This window comes from Ovis canadensis, chromosome X, assembly GCF_042477335.2.
Source record: "Ovis canadensis isolate MfBH-ARS-UI-01 breed Bighorn chromosome X, ARS-UI_OviCan_v2, whole genome shotgun sequence".
Classification (NCBI taxonomy): Eukaryota; Metazoa; Chordata; class Mammalia; order Artiodactyla; family Bovidae; genus Ovis; species Ovis canadensis.
The window spans coordinates 67,292,418-67,310,379 of record NC_091727.1 but is presented as its reverse complement, the minus strand read 5'-3'; the positions used below and the strand labels follow the sequence as shown (position 1 = coordinate 67,310,379).

General features: G+C 45.0%; 1 pseudogene; it reads right to left on the bottom strand.

Moving 5' to 3' along the window:
• Positions 1–8,076: 8,076 nt before the first annotated feature.
• LOC138929946 (rho guanine nucleotide exchange factor 7-like) lies at positions 8,077–11,483 on the bottom strand (annotated as a pseudogene).
• Between the last annotated feature and the right edge of the window lie 6,479 nt (positions 11,484–17,962).

Below are 17,962 nucleotides of genomic sequence, written 5' to 3'. Positions count from 1 at the left end.
AATATTTGCAAACCCTACATTTGTCAAAGGCCGGCAGGCCAGCGCACTAAGCGCGGCCAAGAGCTACCCCATGCCCAAAGTCAGGGACAGCGGCCCAGAGTGCCAGGCGGCGACGGTGCAGGAACGGCCGGGAGGAGCCACCCCGCGTCCAAGGTCAGTGGCGGTCAGGAGGAGACACCCCGCTCCGAGGTCAGGGTGGCAGCCGGGAGGATCTACCCAGCGTCTGAGGCCAGTGGCGGCTGGGAGGAGACACGCCGTGTCTGAGGTCAGAGGTGGCTGGTAGAAGCCACCTGGCACCCGAGGCCAGGGATGGTGACCCTGAGGAGCCACCCAGAGCCCGAGGCCAGGGGCGACAGCTGGGTGGAGCCACCCACGCCTGAGGCCAGGGCCGGCGGCCAGGAGGAACAACACGAGGAGCAGTGGTTGAGCAGGCACAGGAGGGCCTAGAGGAGTTATCCCACATTGAAGGTCAGGAACAGGGGCGGAAAGGAGATACCCCTCATCCAAGGTAAGGAGCAGCGGCTGTGCTTTGCTGGAGCAGCCGTGAAGAGATACCCACATCCAAGGTAAGAGAAACCCAAGTAAGATGGTAGATGTTGCAAGAGTGCATCAGAGGGCAGACACATTGAAACCATACTCACAGAAAACTAGTCAATCTAATCACACTAGGACCACAGCCTTGTCTAACTCAATGAAACCAAGCCATGCCTGTGGGCAACCCAAGACGGGTGGGTCATGGTGGAGAGGTCTGACAGAATGTGGTCCATTGGAGAAGGGAATGGCAAGTCACCTCAGTATTCTTGCCTTGAGAACCCCATGAACAGTATGAAAAGGCAAAATGATAGGATACCAAAAGAGGAACTCTCCAGGTCATTAGGTGCCCAGTATGCTACCGGAGATCAGTGGAGAAATAACTCCAGAAAGAATGAAGGGATGGAGCCAAAGCAAAAACAATACCCAGTTGTGGATGTGACTGATGATAGAATCAAGATGCAATGCTGTAAAGAGCAATATTGGATAGGAACCTGGAATGTCAGGTCCATGAATCAAGGCAAATTGGAAGTGGTCAAACAAAAGATGGCAAGGGTGAACATCGACATTCTAGGAATCAGTGAACTAAAATGGACTGGAATGGGTGAATTTAACTCAGATGACCATCATATCTACTACTGCAGGCAGGAATCCCTCAGAAGAAATGGAGTAGCCATCATGGTCAACAAAAGAGTCCGAAATGCAGTACTTGGATGCAATCTCAAAAATGACAGAATGATTTCTGTTCGTCTCCAAGGCAAACCATTCAATATCACAGTTATCCAAGTCTATGCCCCAACCAGTAACACTGAAGAAGCTGAAGTTGAACAGTTTAATGAAGACCTACAAGACCTTTTAGAACTAACACCCTCAAAAGGTGTCCTTTTCATTATAGGGGACTGGAATGCAAAAGTAGGAAGTCAAGAAACACCTGGAGTAACAGGCAAACTTGGCCTTGGAATGCGGAATGAAGCAGGGCAAAGACTAATACAGTTTTGCCAAAAAATGCACTGGTCATAGCAAACACCCTCTTCCAACAACACAAGAGAAGACTCTACACATGGACATCACCAGATGGTCAACACCGAAATCAGATTGATTATATTCTTTGCAGCCAAAGATGGAGAAGCTCTATATAGTCAACAAAAACAAGACCAGGAGCTGACTGTGGCACAGATCATGAACTCCTTATTACCAGATTCAGACTCAAATTGAAGAAAGTAGGGAAAACCGCTAGACCCTCAGGTATGCCTGAAATCAAATCCCTGATGATTATACAGTGGAAGTGAGAAATAGTTTTAAAGGCCTAGATCTGATAGATAGAGTGCCTGATGAAGTATGGAATGAGGTTCATGACATTGTACAGGAGACAGGTATCAAGACCATCCCCATGGAAAAGAAATGCAAAAAAGCAAAATGGCTGTCTGGGGAGGCCTTACAAATAGCTGTGAAAAGAAGAGAGGCAAAAAGCAAAGGAGAAAAAGAAAGATATAAGCATCTGAATGCAGAGTTCCAGAGAATAGCAAGAAGAGATAAGATAGCCTTCTTCAGCGATCAATGCAAAGAAATAGAGAAAAAGAACAGAATGGGAAAGACTACAGATCTCTTCAAGAAGATTAGAGATACCAAGGGAACACTTCACACAAAGATGGGCTTGATAAAGGACAGAAATGGTCTGGACATAACAGAAGCAGAAGATATTAAGAGGAGGTGGCAAGAATACACAGAAGAACTGTACAAAAAAGATCTTCACGACCCAGATAATCATGATGGTGTGATCACTAATCTAGAGCCAGACATCTTGGAATGTGAAGTCAAGTGGGCCTTAGAAAGCATCACTACAAACAAAGCTAGTGGAGGTGATGGAATTCCAGTGGAGCTGTTTCAAATCCTGAAAGATGATGCTGTGAAAGTGCTGCACTCAATATGCCAGCAGATTTGGAAAACTCAGCAGTGGCCACAGGACTGGCAAAGGTCAGTTTTCATTCCAATCCCAAAAAAAGGCAATGCCAAAGAATGCTCAAACTACCGCACAATTACACTCATCTCACATGCTAGTAAAGTAATGCTCAAAATTCTGCAAGCCAGGCTTCAGCAATACATGAACCGTGAACTCCCAGATGTTCAAGCTGGTTTTAGAAAAGGCAGAGGAACCAGAGACCAAATTGCCAACATCCGCTGGATCATGGAAAAAGCAAGACAGTTCCAGAAAAACATCTATTTCTGCTTTATTGACTATGCCAAAGCCTTTGACTGTGTGGATCACAATAACCTGTGGAAAATTCTGAGAGAGATGGGAATACCAGACCATCTGACCTGCCTTGTGATTAATTTGTATGCAGGTCAGGAAGCAACAGTTAGAACTGGACATGGAACAACAGACTGGCTCCAAATAGGAAAAGGAGGACGTCAAGGCTGTATATTGTCACCCTGCTTATTTAACTTCTATGCAGAGTACATCATGAGAAATGCTGGACTGGAAGAAACACAAGCTGGAATCAAGACTGCCGGGAGAAATATCAATAACCTCAGATATGCAGATGACACCACCCTTATGGCCGAAAGTGAAGAGGAGCTTAAAAGCCTCTTGATGAAAGTGAAAGAGGAGAGTGAAAAAGTTGGCTTATAGCTCAACATTCAGAAAACGAAGATCATGGCATCTGGTCCCATCACTTCATGAGAAATAGATGGAGAAACAGTGGAAACAGTGTCAGACTTTATTTTGGGGGGCTCCAAACCCACTGCAGATGTTGACTGCAGCCATGAAATTAAAAGACCCTTACTCCTTGGAAGAAAAGTTAATGACCAACCTAGATAGTATATTGAAAAGCAGAGACATTACTTTGCCGACTAAAGTCTGTCTAGTCAAGGTTATGGTTTTTCCAGTGGTCATGTATGGATGTGAGAGTTGGACTGTGAAAAAGGCAGAGTGCCGAAGAATTGATGCTTTTGAAGTGTGGTGTTGGAGACGACTCTTGAGAGTCCTTTGGACTGCAAGGAGATCCAACCAGCCCATTCTGAAGGAGATCAGCCCTGGGATTTCTTTGGAAGGAATGATGCTAAAGCTGAAAGTCCAGTACTTTGGCCACCTCATGTGAAGAGTTGACTCATTGGAAAAGACTCTGATGCTGGGAGGGATTGGGGGCAGGAGGAGAAGGGGACAACCAAGGATGAGATGGCTGTATAGCATCACTGACTCGATGGACATGAGTCTGAGTAAACTCCAAGAGATGGTGATGGACAGGGAGGCCTGGTGTGCTGTGATTCATGGGGTGGCAAAAAGTCTGACACGGCTGACTGACCGAACTGAACTTTTATTCAACATTTTATTCTGGGTTCTTGGCAAGGCAGTTAGACAAGAAAAAGAATCTAAAGGTATCCAGAGTGGAAAAGAAAGGTAAAACTATTTATAGATTACATGATTTTATATTTAGAATATTAAAATAAGAATCCAATAAAAACATATTAGAAATAATAAAGAATTTAACAATGTTCAGTTCAGTTCAGTAGCTCAGTCATGTCTGACTCTTTGCAACCCCATGAACTGCAGCAGGCCAGGCCTCCCTGTCCATCACAAAATGTCACAAAGTACCAAAATCAACATACAAAATTAATTATAAAATACAAAAGAAAATTCTATTTACAGTGATATAATAAAATATTTAGGATTTTTTTTTGTAACATAAGAAAAATAGTCAGTTTAATAATTACAACAATGTAGCATGTGTAGTCAAGGGCAGGACACCAGCGGGGTCATTTGTGGAGCATCCCCATGGCTGTAAATGGGGTCCTTGAGTGCCCTACAGAATCACGGGCACAGGCACTGGGGGCCCACGGGGAGTTCCCAACAATGGCCCAACCTGCTGCAGAGAACATCTCCCGGCCGCATAAGGGTCCATTATGTCCCCTCTCGCCTGGGTGAGGACATGGCTCCGTCTCCTCGTTTATGGAAGGTGGTGGCAGAGGTGACTCCAGCAGGCAGACAACACCTTCCTGACATCCCTTGGGACCCCGAGCCCCTCAAAGGTCCCACAGAGACACGGTTGCAGTCCACTAAGAACAGGGCAGGTTTGCAGAAAGAACCACTCAGATGCATCATCTTTGCTCCTTAAAAACCTTAGTAAAACCCTGGGACCGAGGAAGGATGCGTTACACAAGCATGTCAATGGCCACCCCTCGGGAGAAGGGGTGGTGAGAACACACGTGTGCCCCCTCGGTGCTAAAGTTAACAGTTAAGGCAGGTTCTGTGGGTGCCCTGTCAGGGTGTGGGCGGCAATACCACCTGTCACAAAGTGCTAGAGAGTCAGGTGATGAAGTGGTTCCTGAGTTAGAATTTGCTTGAGACAGCAAACTTCAGTACATTCGATTGGACTGTTTCCCACTGAGAGGTCTCACGCATCACCAAAGGGCCTACTGTGAAAACAGGGCTTACAAAACACCCCAAGGACTATTTTTTCTAGCCCTAGCACTAACGAACAAAATAAAATGCTAAGCACAAGAAGTCTGCAGTTCTTTGGATCACAGACATTCTGACTGGTGTGAAGTGGTACCTCCTTGTGATTTTGATTTGCATTTCTCTAATAATGAGTGATGTTGAGCATCTTTTCGTGTGTTTGTTAGCCATCTGTATGTCTTCTTTGGAGAAATGTCTATTTAGTTTTTTGGTCCATTTTTTTGATTGGGTCGTTTATTTTTCTGGAATTGAGCTGCATAAGTTGCTTGTATATTTTTGAGATTAGTTGTTTGTCAGTTGTTTCATTTGCTATTATTTTCTCCCATTCAGAAGGCTGTCTTTTCACCTTGCTTATAGTTTCCTTTGTTGTGCAGAAGCTTTTAATTTTAATTAGATCCCATTTGTTTATTTTTGCTTTTATTTCCAGAATTCTGGGAGGTGGGTCATAGAGGATCCTGCTGTGATTTATGTCGGAGAGTGTTTTGCCTATGTTCTCCTCTAGGAGTTGTATAGTTTCTGGTGTTACATTTAGATCTTTAATCCATTTTGAGTTTATTTTCATGTACGGTGTTAGAAAGTGATCTAGTTTCATTTTTTTACAAGTGGTTGACCAGTTTTCCCAGCACCACTTGTTAAAGAGATTGTCTTTACTCCATTGTATATTCTTGCCTCTTTTGTCAAAGATAAGGTGTCCATATGTGTGTGGATTTATCTCTGGGCTTTCTATTTTGTTCCATTGATCTATATGTCTGTCTTTGTGCCAGTACCATACTGTCTTGATGACTGTGGCTTTGTAGTAGAGCCTAAAGTCAGGCAAGTTGATTCCTCCAGTTCCATTCTTCTTTCTCAAGATCTGCAAGCAATAAATGCTGGAGAGGGTGTGGAGAAAAGGGAACCCTCCTACACTGTTGGTGGGAATGCAAACTAGTACAACCACTATGGAGAACAGTGTGGAGATTCCTTAAAAAATTGCAAATAGAAGTGCAATATGACCCAGCAATCCCACTGCTGGGCATACACACCGAGGAAAGCAGAATTGAAAGAGACACATGTACCCCAATGTTCATCGCAGCACTGTTTATAATAGCCAGGACATGGAAACAACCTAGATGTCCATCAGCAGATTAATGGATAAGAAAGCTGTGGTACATATACACAATGGAGTATTACTCAGCCGTTAAAAAGAATACATTTGAATCAGTTCTGATGAGATGGATGAAACTGGAGCCGATTATACAGAGTGAAGTAAGCCAGAAAGAAAAACACCAATACAGTATACTAACACATATATATGGAATTTAGAAAGATGGCAATGATGACCCTGTATGCAAGACAGCAAAAAAGACACAGATGTGTATAGTGGTCTTTTGGACTCAGAGGGAGAGGGTGAGGGTGGGATGATTTGGGAGAATGGCATTGAAACATGTATACTATCATGTAAGAATCAAATCACCAGTCTATGTCTGATGCAGGATACAGCATGTTTGGGGCTGGTGCACGGGGATGACCCAGAGGGATGTTGTGGGGAGGGAGGTGGGAGGGGGGTTCATATTTGGGATCACATGTACACCCGTGGTGGATTCATGTCAATGTATGGCAAAACCAATACAGTATTGTAAAGTAAAATAAAGTAAAAATAAAAATTAAAAAAAAAAGAGAAGTCTGCAGTTCTCATTACAAGGTCAAGTGTCATCATAGTCAATGTCGGCCCCCGGACACACCCACTGAGTAGGGGAGCCTGAGGGCAGGGCGCAGGTGGGGACCACAGGCACCCAGACCTGCAACTGCTCGGAATTCATGGACGTCTGCCAGCCCGACGCAGTGAGAGGAGCGCAGGTCAGAGTTGCATCTAATGCCACGTGGGACACCCAAGACGTCCCTGATCCAGGAGCTGGGGCTTGGGCTTTTAAAGATACTACACTTATCCTTTACATGTTCATCTCACTTTACAAACGACCTCTTCACAAGAGTGGGGCAGAGGAGCAGGTTCCATGAACTGGCTGGACCCCGGGCTGGGCTCCAGGCCCCGAGGACAGGCTCCCTCCCCCGGGCCGTGGCCATCTGGATTCAACATGGGGTGGGGTGGGGGAGGGTCCTCGTCTCAACCCCGACTCCTTGGGGAATCTCAGGCATGTTCTGTTGCTGTACTTTTACAGAAACAGTGCAGACACTGCCTTCTCAGTGAGCATGGAAGGCCTGCCCACCGCCTCCGATGGGACAGAGTGCCCACCTGCACCTGGCAGCATGTCCTCACAGGCTGCAGCAATGTGCAGTAAATAACACAGTTTATTTACAAGCTCCAGTGAGCTCTCTCCTTCTGGGAGGACAGGACAGTGCACCTGGCCAAGTTACCAGACCAGCCCCCACTCCAGGCACCCTCCGCCACACATGTGCTCACATGAGGCAGACATGCACATACCTGTCACGGGACCCAGTGGCAGCAGATGTGGTTCCTCGTATTCAGGGCTGAGGCCCAGATCCCTGGGTTCAGGCTAAGTGAGGCACATGGCAACTGTAACCCTGGTCTACCAGGAGACTGGGGTGGGAAGATGGGGCCTCTGCAGGTCTAACCAGGTGAACTGCAGGCAGACACTGTGGGAAGTGTTTCTGGAGCACTGCAGGGGGTGGGGTGGGGGTCAGGGGAGCAGAGCATGCACCCTCAGAAACACTTGTGTGTCTCCAGCCTCTGGTCCCCACAAATGGTGAGCAAGAGACCCAGGGAGCAGGACCAGAGAGGCTAGTGGAAGGGGACTGCAGTCCAGGAGTCAGTCCAGACAGAACCACCATCGTATGCATTCAGAATGGGGCATTTACAGGGAACATATACATAATATTTACACATGTTCACTCAGAGCCTGCAAGTCCAGATGCCGTCACTGCACTTATTGTAAAACTAGGTACTGGATGTGGAGGGGGAGACATGCAGTCTGGCCTTAGCGCCTGTACCTCACAGCCGCCCCAGGCTGCACGTCTCCACGTGCAGAAAGCAGTGGCTGTGCAGCCCCTCCCTGCAGCCCTGAGTGTCATGGGCCGGGGTCGCGGGGCTCCAGCTCAGTCTCATAACCGGTCTTAATGAAGCACCAGCACGCCCCTCAGAGATTCATCTCATCCCAAGCAGGGTCGTTCAGGTTCTTGAGAACCTTCTTCACCAGTTTCTCCAGGTCTTTGCAGGCTCTCTGCTTCTCCTCCAGGGGCTTCTTCATCTTCTTGTTGTCCTGTCGTAACTCCTGGACTTCATCTTCTAGCGCGTACACGGTGTCAATGAGACTCTTCTGTCACTGTCTGACCATTACTTTTAGTTTCTTCAACTATTATTTTCTCTTCTTCTGGAAGCAAAACTTGTGGAGCAGATTCTTTGTATGAACTTCAGTTGAATGTCTGCCATGTCTTGGCACTGGTGCAGTAAGCCTTGATGACCTTCAGGATCTGGGCATCCTCCTCCAGGGCAGCTGTGTTTTTCCTCAGTGCAAACTCCTTGTCTGAAGGTTTCCACTCCAGCCTACGCTTGGGGAGCAGCTTCTTCATGGTCTTGGAACTCTTACTCAGGTCCTCTTTGTAGCAGAGGGCAGCCAAGGGCTGCAGGTGGGGGTGCGGGTCACGAGCAGGTCAGGCTCCAGGGCTTGGGTGTCTTTGGAGGCTCTAGGGGCCCCCTGTTGATTGATGATGGTGTGTGGAGTGTGGTGGTGGGAGGGGTGGGGTAGCATGTGGTAGGCAGGCGTCAGCAGCATAGGCTTGCTGTCCACATGCTTGCTGGACCGGGTGATGGAGTGGGAAGCAAGGGTGTGAGACAGCACAGAGTGAGGCTTGATGGTGGGGTTTCCCACCAGGGTGACCTTCGTCTGCTTCTGCAGATGGTCCACCCACTCGTGGAGGTCCTGCTGGTTGTTTCAGGACACCAAGATCCACTCGATCATGCTCCCTGATATTTCAAACGCATTTCTATGATTTTCACTGTCCTCAAGATTTGTGATTGTCATTCCTGTCATTGGTAGCTTTCCTTGATATATAAAACCACTCATCCTAGGACTGACAAACAACATTAGCAAAATATTTGGAAAGAGTAGAAGATAGATTTCATTCTTTTCCTCACCGCCGGCACACTGGATCAGGACCTGGGACATGTAAACAATGCTGCCCAGGGTCTTGATATTGTTGCCCTCCCAGCTCCGGATGGCCCCTGTCAGGATCTGCAGCTCCAACTCCTTCCTCTTCCACACCTCCTGACACTGCACTGAATGGTTTTTGAAGGTGGTCATGGATTCCTGAATATCTTGTCTGTCTGGGTGATAAACCTCCATGTGTCTCTCCAGCTCCTTGAGCAGCACAGGGTACTTGTCCAGGCACATGTGGACAGTGCTGCCAGTGGTCAGCATGAGAATCCCTGGGCTGCTGGTACCAGGAGCCAGCATGGGGAATCCTGCCCATGGCAAAGGTCATGAGGAAGGGGGCCTGACAAAATGCATAGGTGGGATCAGGCCTCAGGGGTCCCCCCTGGATTTTCTTGAGTATCTACCCCCAGAACCAAAATCTGTCTGCTTTACTATATTATGCTTTCCACCTACTCTTCTGACATTACAGAGGGGCTGTCCCCCCAGCACATTTTTCTGGAAAAGGTTAATTTAGAGCTTTTAGATAATAAGTCTCCTGGGCATAATAAGAGGGTTTCAATCCAAAAACCCCTCTGATAGCTTTCTAGCCTCCTGCCAGACTCTTACAGCTGCGCATGTGATTGTTTGCGGCCTCCCAACCACGATAGGCACAGGAAGCTTAAAACATCCTAGGAACGTAGGGGCTTCCAAGGAGTCAAAATCATTAGAATAGGACTGATTAAGGGTTTCGTTTGTTGAGCCAATACTTGCTGCCAAGTTTTCATATCTTTTATTTGTAGATATAGTTCGTATATAGAAAAAACAGGTAGTAGCCCTGGTATTAGCAACATTAGATCTTTGAGTTAAGTACTTTCTTTGTTATAACCCACTGCACCTTTGTTCTACAGGAACGTAACTTTATTTAGTACTTTGAGGGTGATGCAGATTAAAGAAAAAACACTTCAAGGGAAAATGAGTTTTCTGGTTGATAGACATTTATCTAGGAAAAGAGCCATAAAAATGTTAACAGGCCCCCTGGCCAGAAGATGATGTAAAACCACCTGAGACCTTTTGTATATGGGAAGGTAGGCAGAAAGAAAGCCTGGTCTCAATAAGGGTCAAGACTGTTGCCCTTGCATAACTCTGCATATTCCATTATTTCTTTATGTAGAACTTGGGGTATATAAGCTGCTTTTGAAAATAAAGTTGTGGGTCTGGCACTGATGCTTGGCTCCCCCATGTGGTTCTTTTCTCCCTTTTCTGGCTGAATTCCCATCTGGAGCGCGGAGGCTCACCATGTATACTTATTTGTCCTGGCTTCTAAGACCCACGTGAGAGGGAGCCCAAGGCGGGGCACCCTCTGCTATTCAAGCGAGTGCCGGTGGCCTATGTAGATGGTGCAAACCCCTTGTCTCAGAGTTTTATTGGTTCTCCACGTAAACCAAGTTATTCAGCCTCTTTTTTCCACTAATTTTCCTACTACACTATTCTTTCCTAATCTCTCTTTATATCTCTAATAAATAAGTCTCTCCTCACCGACTCCATCCCTGCTTCGAATTCCCTGGATCCACTGGGGCTGGACCCCGGCATGCTGGCACCCTTCATCTCTATGAACTCTCCCAGCTCCTCACTGTGCTCCGTGAGAATGCTGACCGTGGATGGTGGTTGGCACAGTACGCCAGGTACAGGATCTTTGTTTGTGGCATCAGGCTGAGGAAGCAGGCCCCAACCCTCTGTTGGGTCTCTGGCATCTTGGTGCATTCTTCTAAAGACTGTACAAGCATTTGCTGGAAAAAAAACATATTTCTTCAGATTTCCCATTAAATATGAAGTGTTTGCTGAACTTAACTTCTCACTGGTCTGCAGGGGCCATAGGTAGATTGAAAGCAGTTTGAAGTTCTTTAGAATATTCATTTTCTGTTTCCAAACTATTCTGTAGCACCACATTGTAACAGCTTTTGTTAATGACAGTCATATAAAATCCTTTGGGAGGGCTCTTCAAGATTCCGGGTAAGTAGTTGCTGGAGAACCAGCCAGTCCTGCCATTGTGTGTGCGCTCCCACCAGCCCCTGTCCTCCACTCACGTGATGTGGATGATATCTCCTTTTGTGAAGGACAGCTTGTCTTCATTCTTCTGCTGGAAGTTAAACTTGGCTCTGATGACCAGCTGATTGTTGCTATTATTGCTCATATCCAAACTATGGTACTGGCCCTGGAACAACTGTGAAGTCCTACCATGAAGGCTGCGGTCCCAGGGAGTCAGAAGACTTGATCTGGTAGGAGGAGGGCCAGGCGCACATGAAGTCGCTCCCCAGGCCGATGTCTGCTGTTACTTTATTCAGTGTCACTAAGGAGCTGAGGACCTTGTTGAAATTCTGCCCCTGATACAAATAATTTGCATCAGATGTCTCTAGCTGCAGGGACACCCGGCAGCCTCGCAGGAACTCATGAATGTTGCTCAGGCACTCACCCTTGCTCTGGGGCTCTGGGTAGACCTGCAACACCAAGCACAGGTGCTGAGCACTGTGCGTAGGTCACAGGCGTGCCCAGAGGTGAGCCCGACGTGGCCCTCTGCAGGCATACCCGCCCCTCATGTGACCAAGGCGGGTGGCCCCGGTGGCCTGGAGTGACCCTGGCCGCCCCTCAGAGCCTGCACACTCGGCCACTGCCTCTCCTCATATTTAAGATCAATTTAACAAAAAAGTGCAAAACTTTTGAAAGAGGGGTCAAAGATAACAGCATAGGAAGACCCTGAGCTTGCCTCCTCATATATAGAGCAATTCCTGCTAAAGAACAACTAATTGGCTGATTGAACTGCTACTGCAAAGAGAAGCATAACATAGAAATGGGTAGAAGAGATGGGAACATGGAATCTGCAAGGACTCACCCCTGATGTGGAGATAGGGAGGGATATTGCTGAGGAGTCAGAGGTAGGGAGGGTAGGGAGGGATATTGCTGAGGAGTCAGAGCACAGACTCACCCACCTTGAGACACAGTGAAAAAAACAGCAATTTAAAAGTCATCTAGACTATAAATAAAGGAAATCTACTCATTAACCCTAGAGCTTTGGGTTAATGGGCAGGAAATTGGAGGTCTCACCAGGGTTGGAGTTATCAGTGAACGCCACAGGCATTCCCTCAGGCCCATGCCCTCTCCAGCTCTAGCCATTTCACCAAGGGCAGTGTCAGGTGAAGTCGCCCCTAGCCACTCCCAGGATTGTGCTTAATCCAGCTCCAGCTGTCCCACCATGGAGGCCTTGTTACAACACTTCCTGAGACTGCATGCAGCCCAAGCCCACCCTAGCCCCAGCTGTTTTGCCAAAGTGGCCCCAATGTGGCACACCCCACAAGGAATTACCCTGGCCCAGGCCTGTTCCAGCTCCACCAGCCTTCACATCAAGGTGGTCTCAGGAACATCACTCTCTGGGAATCACCACCAGTCCAACCCTCTTCAGCTAAAGCCACTCTGCCAAGGTTGCCTCAGTTCAGCACTCCCCAGGGACTTCCTTTGGCTCATGCCTACTCCAGTTTTACTAATCTGCCAAAGCTTCCAGGTGCAAGCAGTCTAGACAGGGGATGCTCCCACACAAGGCCCTCCTTCACCTATTCATAGAAGCAAAGACCAAAAGCACACAAAATGAGGAGTTAGGAATATGTTCCAAATGGAGGAACAAAACAAAAGCCCAGAAAAATAAAACCCCAATGAAATGGAGATAAATATTTTACATAATAAAGACTTCAAGAAACAATCATGAAGATACTCACTGAACTCAGCAGAGTGGAGGAACTCAGTGAGAACTTCAACAAATATTTTAAAAATATAGGGAAGAACAAACCAGAACTGAAGAATATAATGACTGAAATAAAATATATTCTAGAGGTATCAACAACAGATTACATGATACAGAAGAATGGATAAGTAATCAGGAAGACAGAAGAGTGGAAATCATTCAATCATAACAGGAAAAAAAAGAATTTTTTAAAGTGAAGATAGTTTAAGGGACCTCTGGGACAACATCGAGTGTTCTAAGATTCACATTATATGGGTCCCAGAAGGAGAGGAGACACAGGAAGGGATGGAAGACTTATTTGAAGAAATAATGGCTGAAAACTTCCCTAACCTAGGGAAGGAAATAGACATCCAGGTACAGGATGCACAGAGAGTCCCAAAAAGATGAATCCAAAGAGATCCACACCAAGTCATCACAATTCAAATGGCAGAAGTTAAAGAGATAATCTTAAAGGCAGCAAAAGAAAAACACACACACACACACACAACTAATCACATAAGAAACCCAACTAAACTATCAGCAAAATTTTCAGCAGAAACTTTACAAATTTACAGGCCATAGTGCAGTGGAAGGATATACTTAAACTACTGAAAGGAAAAAACTTACAACCTAGAATAATCAATTCAGTGCAGTAATCATTCAGAATTGAAGGACAGATAAAGAGTTTCTCAGATATTCAAAACTAGAGGAGTTCATCACCACTAAACTGGCCTTTTAAGAAAATTTAAAGTACATTTTTAAGTTAAAAAAAAGGCCATTACTAAAGTAAAGTACATGAAAGAAAATATCTCATTGATAAAGGCAATTAGACACAAAGTCAAAAGATGTATTGACAAAAGATATTATCAAAAACATAAAATGTATGTTGGGGATAAAAATAGAGTATTTTTTGAATGCCTTCAAATTTAAGTGGCTCTCAGCTTAAAATAGATGACTACAAGATAATATATATGAATCTCTTGGGAACCACAAACCAAAAACCTACAATGAATAGAAAATAATAAAGAGAAATGACTGTAAAAATAACACTAAGAGGACATGTTAGGCCACAAAGAAGTTTAAATTTAAGAAGATTGAAATCATACTAAGCATTTTCCCTGACCACAATGCTGTGAGACTAAATGTCAATTACAAGGAAAGAAACACAAACATGTGTAGACTACACAACATGCTACTAAACAATCAATAGGTCAATGAAGAAATCAAAGTGGAAAAAAACACTTTAGAAAATTGAAAATGAAGACACTTCTGTCCAAAATCCATGGAATGCAGCAAAAGCAATTCTAAAAGATAAGTTTATAGTAAAAGGATTATATCAAGAAACAAGAAAAACCTTAATCTAAATATACATGTACAGAAACTAGAAAAAGAAGAAAAAACAAAGCCCAAAGTTAGTGGAAGGAGGGAAATAATAAGGCTCAGATTTGAAATAAATGAACTAGAGACTAAAAAAATTAGAAAAGATCAATAAAACTAAGAGTTGGTTCTTTGAAAAAATTAACAAAATTGACTGACAAATGGCTAACAAATGTTTAGCCAGATAAGAAAGAGAGAGCACAAATAAATAAAATTACAACTGAATGAGTAGAAGTCACTACAACCACCACAGAAATACAAAGAATCATGAGAATATTATAAAAAATTATATGCCACAAATTAGACAATCTAGAAGAATGGATAGATTCCTAGAAACACACAGTGATTCCAAGAATGAATCATGAAGAAATAGATAATCTGAATAGATTGATTACTATTAATAAAACTAAATCAGTAATCTAAGAATGCCAAAAAACAAAAGTCGAGGTCCAGATGACTTCACAGGCGAATTCTGTCAAACATTTAAGGAAGAGTCAATACCTATCTTTCTCAAAGTAGTCTCAAAAATTGAGGAGGAAGGAAAGGTTCCAAACTCATTTTTTGAGGCCAGTATTATCCTGATATCAAAACTAGACAAAGATACCACACACAAAAACATTATAGGCCAATATCTCTGATAAACATAGACATAAGAATCCTCAACAAAATATCAGCAAATCAAGTTCAATAATACATTAAATGGATTATATATCATGATCAAATGAAATTTATCTCAGGAATGCAAGAACGGTTCAAAATCCACAAATCAGTCAACATGATACACCACATTAACCAAAATAAACAAAACCATATGATCATCTCTCTAAGTGCAGAAAAAGCTTTTCACAGAATTGAACATCAGGGACTTCCCTAGCAGACCAGTTAGGACTCAGTGCTTTCACAGTCATGACCATGGGTTCAATCTCTGGTCTGGGAACAAAGATCCTGCAAGCTGCACAACATGGTAAAAAACCTGAACATTCATCTATGATAAAATCTCTAAAGAAAGTGGGTACAGAAGATACATAATATCATAAAGGTCAAATATGACAAACCCACAGCTAACATCATACTCAGTGGTGAAAAGCTGAAAGGTTTTCCTATAAGATTAAGAAGACAAGGATGTTGAGGGGAGAACAAGATGGTGGAGGAGTAGGTGGATGTGAAGTACATCTCTCTCCATGGATACATCAGGAATACACCTTCAGATGCAGAAGTGAGTGCAGAACACCAGCTGAGAGAGGACAGGAGTATCTGACCAATGGAAAATATACACCACCATGCAAAACTTGGTAGGATGAAGGAACTAGAGGGAAAAAACCGGAGTGTCAGTAGGACTGGATCTGCCCTCGGCAGGTGGGGGAACTGAAGCAAGGGTCCGAGCCCCACATTGGGGTAATTGTCTGAGTCAGAGGAGAAACATTTAAGGCTCAGAGTGAAACAGCTGATCTGTGGCAGCCTAAATGGAATGAGAATCAGACAGTCCTTGATGAAGTCATAAATACCCCAGATAGAAATGCTGGTCCCCTGGAAGGCACAGCAGCTGGGAGCTGGAATTGTGGAGCAATCCCAGGGTGAGGACTGCTGTTGACAGCGGAGAGACAGATTGAGGGGATGTAAAGGAGGAGATCGTGGTGGGAAATGTCAGTGGAGGAAAGCCAGGCAGCCATGGAAGCAAGGCAATATTGCTGAGTCATGCATAGGGGGTGGAGGTATCACCATAGCCTCTCTCACCCCACATGCCAGCATCCGCAGCTGAACAATAGAGAGGCTGGCCCATCAAACGCCTGAAAACGCCTGACACACTGAGTCCTACAGAGTAGGACCCCACCCAGGGTGCCCTTTTAAGTGCCTGACCTGCCAATCTACAGAGTAGGACCCCAGCCAGGGGGGCACCTCTATGTGCCTGACATGGTGAACAACAGAGAAGGATCCCAGGAAAGGGAGCCTTCTAAGTACCTGAATGGGCAGAGCTACAGAGAAAGACTGGTCAAAGAGGCCTTCTGATTGCCAGCTACAAGAGGCTCAATAAAAGACTCTGATAGGGCCATAACTCCTGTGGCAGAGGCAGTCCATGTCCCTGCACATTTGGTGCTGCCAGGGTCCCTGCAAGCCAAGCAGCTGCACCCCACCTTCATACTCAACTCTTACTGGGGCTTGTGTCTGTGTCTATAGGGTCACTTCAGGCATGTCCAACTCTTTCAGACCCTGAAGACTGTGGCCTGCCAGGCTTGTTTGTCAGGGGGAATCTCCAGGCAAGAATACTGGAGCATACTGGCCAATCCTGGTTTCCATACCGTTCTAGAGCACTATATTTCCTGCTGCCCTAGCCACCAACTCCCCTGAGTATCTGGTGCTGCCAGAACCCCTGCGACCCAAGCAGCTGCACCACCTGCACACCTGGCCCTCACAGGAGCAAATCCAAATCCTCCAAGGCAGCCTCAGGAGCAAACCTCACTGAACGACCCACATGCAGAGGTGGAAATAAAACCACAAATGAAACCCAGGGGCAGTGTCACTAAGGAAAAAGATCCAAAAACTTCCCACCAGCTGTACAAGCTGTAGATTAAATCCACATGATCAACTAGGCAGACTCTGTGTCTATGGGATATATAAAAGGACACTGAGAGCTCCCACAAATGAAAACGCACTAGTTCTGATAGCTGTGGACAATGGAGGGATGAACACACAGGAGTAGGACCAGATTGGAATCTGAGCTGCCTCCGTAGCAGGTCCAGAGACCAGCACAGTGTTGGAGGGCATCCTAGGGAGGTGAGGTGGACTGTGACCCCCAGTTAGGGAAAGGACTCTGACAGCAGTGACTCAAGGAAAATATTTATTGTTCTTATGTTTTGACTTGTTCTGTAGATTCTTCCAGATGTTTTTTCTCCCCCCCCCCCTTTTCCCCACCTCGGTTATAGTTGTTGATTTTATTGGCACTATGAAATCTAATTAAGCTTTTGAGCTATTTTTATCCTCAATCACATTTTTTCATTGTTGTTTTAAATCTCTGCCTCTACCCTGGGCTTTTGCAGTTCTGTGGAGTTTTCCTATTTTTTCTTTTTTTTTTTAAATTTAATTTTGAAAACCTATTATTAGTTTTTCTACATTTATTCATTTGTCTCCTTTTCCTACTGTTCTTTTCCCCTTGCAGTTAATCTTTAATGTGTATAAATCTTCATCTATCTCTATTTAACTTTGCATATCTATTCTTCCTTGCCTTTCCTCTCAAAATATTTGTTAGTTTTGTTTTTATTGCTTTATTCCCCACTTGGCGCCTTGCTTTAGGTTTGTCTTCCAATTTGTGCTTTAGTTAGTTTTGTTCTTAATTGGTAAATATAATTTTTGATTTCCTTTGTTTGCTGGGTCAATCTACTGTGCTTTATTTTTGTTGAACTGTTTTGACTTTTCTTATGGGTGTATATGTATATTCCATTATTTTATTATTTGCCTTATTTTGTAACTGCCATTTGTCTGGGGTTCATCTTTGGTTTCTCATTTTTGGGTATTTGTTTTAATTTTATTTAATGCCATAACAAACCACTTGTGGAATTTTTGTTCCTAACCAGAGATCAAGCCCTTAGCCTTTGGAGTATGAGCACTGACTCCAAGACCCTAGACTACCAGAGAACTAACCCTCAGTGAATTCAGTGAGTTCAGTCGCTCAGTCGTGTCTGACTCTTTGCGACCCCATGAATCGCAGCACGCCAGGCCTCCCTGTCCATCACCAACTCCCAGAGTTCA